This window comes from Mytilus trossulus, chromosome 1 (assembly GCF_036588685.1).
Source record: "Mytilus trossulus isolate FHL-02 chromosome 1, PNRI_Mtr1.1.1.hap1, whole genome shotgun sequence".
NCBI lineage: Eukaryota > Metazoa > Mollusca > Bivalvia > Mytilida > Mytilidae > Mytilus > Mytilus trossulus.
In genome coordinates, this window is record NC_086373.1 from 103,198,307 (window position 1) to 103,204,914 (window position 6,608).

Genomic DNA, 6,608 nt, shown 5'->3' on the forward strand with positions numbered 1-6,608 from the left:
TAACAATGTTAAACATTCATACAAACTATAAAAAAAAATATAAAATAAACAATTTGCAGGGTATCGACTCAATTATATGTAGCTTTGTGTTGTGTGTATCTAAGTCTAAACGCCATCTAATTCAGTATCGAGTTGACTTCGGACGACCTCCGATGATCACATAAACGACATAAACATAAATATAGATATAAATAGATATCAAAATCGTGCAATTTCTCTGGGTCTGTTTGGTTTAACTTTAAAGATTATAAATATATTTTAATCATCGGTTCTAACTGTAAACGATTTCATTTGTTTGTGGATCGGATAATTCAATCTAATGATTCACCTTTCTTTCACTTTAAATGTTGACATTTTTTTCTTCTTTTTTCTTTAAATAATTTAACACGGACAATTTATGCGTTATCCACTCTAGCCAAGGGGTTAAATTGAAGTTCACATGAATACAGATTCAATGAGGTCGAATTATTCACTTGCAAGTATAAAGTTCATCATCAATGTCTATTACCCAATTTGACAAAATTGAAGCAGACTGGCTGCTTAAACGAATTATTATTTCACTTTTATTAATGATTGAACAGAAAAAAACATATTTTATATATTTTATATATCTTGTAGCTAGTGTCCCTTTAGGAAAGTCTATGTTCTAATTTTAGCAACAAAGTGGAAACGTGTTGATAGGTTTCAAGCTTGGAGAAGCAAAGGAACGACAGCGCAGACTATGCCAATGAGCGTTGTTCTTAACGATGTACTTTTGGATATTTTGAACCAAAGATATCCAATAGTATTGCCAGTTTTGATGATGACCAGTTGCTTCCTTTAAAAAAGATGTCTAATCTTTAAAGAGAGACAAAAGAAACATAAAGAACATTCATAAGTCCAAAAGAAATTGGCAACGCCATGGCGAAGAACCGAAAATGACCAACACACAACATAACAAAAACTAAAAACTGAGCAACACGAACTCTACAAAATTCGAGGAAGATTTTCTTCTGTGTAGCTGTTTAATGCTGGTTTATGGTTGGTACGTGCCCATTAGCAATTATAACTTAATGTGTTCGGCCACAAAAATTTACAAAAATGCCTGTACAAAGTCAGGTATATGACAGTTCTTCGCCATTCGTTTTTGATGCGTTTTTTTATTTGATTTTGCCATGTGATTATGGACTTTCCGAATTGATTTTTTTCTGAGTTCAGTATTTTTGTGATTTTACTCTTTGATAATGTATTTTTGTCCAATCACACTGTTTAGATACATTTACCTAAGAAGGGTAAACAAAAGAGCAACCTAAATTCTGGAAAGCAAATACTACCGTGCCACCTTAAGGAGGGATACATCGTACTTTGTAAACAATCACTCTAGTTAAGACAAAAACTCTGAAAATGGCATTATTTAGACGCTTGATATATTTATTGATGACATATATGCTATGTTAGGAGAACCTCTAAGTGCAGTATTTTTGTGATTTTACTTTTTACTAATTTGTTCAGGCATTTGTTTGTGTAATGAGCTGGTAATGGCAAGCCCTAGAATATTGTATCAACTGGGAAATATCATGTCCAAATGCAGGCGCTGCTTAGTACTTTTTGATTGTTATGTCTAGCGATGCAGTCCGGGTATCACATCAGAATCATTTTAATTGAAGATTTATACCGTTATAGTTAACTCACCAATTTATTTTTGAATTAACAGCTGTGTTCAAGTTGTTACCCTATATGCAAAAGACATATAGGAACAGTGAATTACAATTCAGTATAGATTGAAACTAAGCAAGAGGGGCGTAAGATACCAGAGGGACAGTCAAATTCATAGATTGCAAATACACCAATGGTGCCTATGTATTTTATTATAAAGGTTAATTAAGAAATGTGCATCGAACGTAGTAAAAACTTTGAATATTTATATTTTACTTTGATTGATAGCAAAATATTTTAACATGGAGTAGACACGACCAGACAAACATGCAGTAACTTAGTAACTTAATCAGCTGTTATCTTCTTTTATACACTATACATGCATACCTCAAAATAGTTGTAAAAAGACAATAACACTACCAAATGTGCTGTTATATATCTATGATGGGCGATTGATCATGTTTCCAGGTTGAGTTATCTCCCGTTAAACCTAAATGAAATCTGAAACAAAAACACTCACAGGTTAAATTTGTCTTCATCACCCATTGCAAATGCTTAACATGTATGTTTTTGAATTAGGTCCGATATTTAAGAAAGGTATTGATGATGCAGAATTTGTGTAAATAGGTCTAGATAGAATAAATGATTTTACTTATTTAAATTGGATTTCAATTATTGAAGTTAAAACAATAACGATACTTACATTAAATCTATGTTCTTGTCATCCTTTTATCCGCATTTTTAACGTCAGAATTTAATGTCCGTATCACAATTATATATATTCACAATATTTCATGTTACTTTTACAACTTATACAGGTAAATATTATAGAAAGTCATTTAAAAACACACTAATAACAGTAGGTGTTTTCCCTTTAGACCGATCGTTTGGGTGTGTTTGATTATTTAAAAGAAGAACGTTTGATATCCATTGAGCCGTTTCTATTATTCTTTGTGTATAAATATTATAATAACAATAGTTGTGATTTATTTAATTATTTTTCATGCCTTCATGCTTTTTAGAAAAATACAAATTTATGTAATGTGCTATATAAATATAATGTATATTCATGTATATTATGGAGAAGACGGAACTAAGTTGGAAAACTTGTGTCTAATCCATTTGTTTTGAACAATAAAATATGTTTAAACTAAACTTAACTAATTGAATCATATTTTTGTGTAATTTAATATATTTTTCGACACAGTTCATCACAGGAACAAGAAAGAAAATTGATTGATGACACAAAATTAGTATACAAAACCGATGTTACCAAAAACAAACGGCAATCGAACAACCAATCACATACTGATGACCTTCAACTTATGGACACATCGCGCATCTGGCGTACACAATTTAAGCTTTACATCTATGATGAGTTTATTTACAACCGCTGGGTCGATGCCATTGTTGTTGGAGGGTAGTACCAGTTCAGTAGTAAGAACTTCATCTTCGCTAGCCAAGGGTTACGATCCACTTTCGTTCTCTTGAAGAGAACGAAAGTGGATCGTAACCCTTGGCTAGCGAAGATGTAAGAACTTATGTGTTGACATGAGTTGACATGGTCATTATACACAATTTTCTTTTTACGAAATTTCAATCTGTCCAAATACTTAAGATTTTAACAACAGGAATATACTACTTAGCTGTTTTGGAAATAGGCAAAAAATGAAATAACCGTACAAAAATCTAAAATCAAATGGCAAAATGTAAACGAAGAGATACACTTATACACGGTAGAGAACATATTTCGTCGATAATAAGTAATCAATGACAAATACAAAGAATACCCTGAAAAGCAAAATGGTTATACTAAAGATGGAAACAATGTACGGGAGACATCTCAATTAATTTAATGAAAATGTGTACAGGGTGCGTCCACAGGATTAAACGTTTGACAATGGCAATGACGCTTTGACAATCAGTCGGATGGTGCCATATAGAATTATCTGCATTTAAAGCATTATTTATATCAGTTAAATCAGTATCTCAACAAATCGGAGGACTTACCTTGTTTGTATTGGATACCTAAACTTCACAAAATTCCGTACAAACAACGGTACATTGCCGGCGGCTCATCTGCTTGTTCTACTAAAGAATTGTCCATTAGATTGACTAAAATTCTGTCCGCAGTTAAAGAGGGTCTTCAAATATACTGTGAAACTGTTTACTCACGTAGTGTTATTAATCATTTGTGGATTCTTAAAAACTCTAAAGAACTTCTGGATAATTTTAAATCTCGATCTTTTTCTGAAATTAGTTATATTAAAACTTTTGATTTTTCAACCTTGTATACAACCATTCCCCATGTGAAATTGAAAAACCGTCTAAAAGAAATAATCCACAATGCTTTTCATCATAAAAATGGTAACATACGCTATAAATTAATCACTTTGGGATACCATAAGGCATATTTTGTTAATAAGGAACAAAAGGGTAAAACATACTACACAGAGGAACAAGTGATCAGTATGCTACAGTTTCTTATTGACAATATATTTGTTGAATTTGGAGGTAGAATTTTTCAACAAATTGTCGGCATTCCTATGAGAACGAACTGTGCGCCTCTCCTTGCCGACCTCTTCTTATTTTCAAATGAATCGGAGTTCCTTCAGACACTTGTTAAAAACAAGAAGATCAAAGAAGCCAGGTTATTTAATTTCACTTTCAGATATATTGATGATGTTCTTTCCTTTAACAATCCGAACTTTTCTGATTGGGTTCAATTAATATACCCACGAGAACTAGAAATTAAAGAGACCACAGACACGGCTTCCTCCGCCTCATTTTTAGACTTATACCTCGAATTTGACATACACAGTCATCTCAGTACCAGAATCTATGACAAACGAGACGATTTTAATTTTGAAATTATCAATTTCCCCCACCTTAGTAGTAATATACCAACTTCACCTGCATATGGAATAAAATCAACGGTACCAATTTTGTTGCACCAGATGTGCATTTCGACAAACCATGTACATTTCCCAACTTATTAGGTATTCAAGAGCTTGCAGCTCCTATTCAGACTTTGTAAAACGTCACCAGTGTCTGAGCAGAAAGTTGATGAACCAGGGGTATGTCAAAGAACGTCTCGTCCTTTTTCTAAAAATGTTCATCGGAAGATACCCAGAACTCGTTGATAAATATTCCGTATCAACTTCACAAATAATACAAGATGGTCTTGAAGTATAGATTTTGCGTACTGACGTTGGTTATCATCTTAATAACGTGTTATAGTATTCTTTTATTTGTCTTTATTAATATTACTTGTACTGTTAAGTCAGTTTTTGAGATATTCTTTTAATTGACTCTGTGGTTATATAAAAACATCATACTTTGAACGACAAAATTATTTCATTTACAGATATTACTTTTACTTATGGATCTTAACATACTATGAATGACAAAATTATTTTATTCAATAACTATACTTTTTCTGTTAAGTCTGTTTTTTATGTTATACATTTTGCGTGAAACTGTACGTATGTATCCCGTCATACTTTATTTTAACCACACATTATTTTATTTATTATTATTACATCTACTGTTGAATCTTTTGTTTTTATATCAACTTTACGTGACTATGCATGTATGTATGCCTTCATTCTTTGAACGACAAAATTATTTTTATGTCTACCTGTGCGAATTCCAAACGCGCAATTTTACACCAGCAATGAAAACCTTCTATCCTTTACGGGTAGACTTTATATAGATAAATTAAGTGATATAAGAAAAGCAAAATGAGTATGTTAAATTTGATGTATGCCTTTTTGTGCTTCTTCGTTACATGTGTTGTTTACATAGTGATGCATGTATGTATGCCCTCATACTTTGAACGACAAAATTATTTTTATGTCTACCTGTGCGAATTCCAAACGCGCAATTTTAAACCAACAATGAAAACCTTCTATCCTTTACGGGTAGTCTTTATATAGATAAATTAAGTAGTCTAAGAAAAGCAAAATGAGTATGCTAAATTTGATGTATGCCTTTTTGTGCTTCTGCGTTACATTGTTGTTTTATAGTGATATTAAGATGATAACACAATATTGACTGCTGTACCCCTATTTTTGACATTTGTACTCTTTGAGTATGTTTGTTTTGTTCATACATCGTTGACAATGGAATTTGATGCGACTGTCATACAAGTGAGAGGTTTAGCTAGCTATAAAACCAGGTTCTACCACCATTTTCTACATTAGAAAATGCCTGTACCAAGTCAGGAATGTGACAGTTGTTATCCATTCGTTTGATGTGTTTGGACTTTTGATTTTGCCTTTTGATTTTGGATTTTCCTTTTTGAATTTTCCTCGGAGTTCAGTATTTTTGTGTTTTTACTTTTTATCTAAAGAACAATTTTTCTTAGTTCTATTGATATAAATGTTATTATTGACATATTTTGGTTTTGATGGTTTTTTTTTTAAAGCACGTAGTTTTCATCCAATTTATATTAAATGTTGTCACATGATAAATCTAATCTGTATTTTCAGGGATCGTTTGCTGATCGTTACATAAACGAACGAGAGGTACAAAACACCAAAGTCGATAGCAAACAGACAAATACATGACAAAAACGAAAAATTATTAAAAGACCAACAACAGAATGCAAAACAAAACATATAAACTAAAGTCTGAGCAATACGTGTAAATACAAACCCTAAAACAAAGTCTAATTCCGTAGGTCACATGTGAGAAAAAGAGGACGGGAATGTGGTAATGACAATTGAACATGTCCGTCGTTATCTGTGAAACAGATATTCCATAATTCGTGTTAGCGTCTGCGCCATTTTTGAAGGGATGATTAACTTTACCATTTCAAGCTCTTGCTTGGTTTAATATCTCTCGTGTGATCAGGAACCCTCTTTTGAATGAATTGTGATAATATATACGAGCTTTTGAGTATCGAATTTCAACTGAGAAATATATAAATCCTCCAGGAACTACAGGAATTTTGGTACAAAGAAATAGAA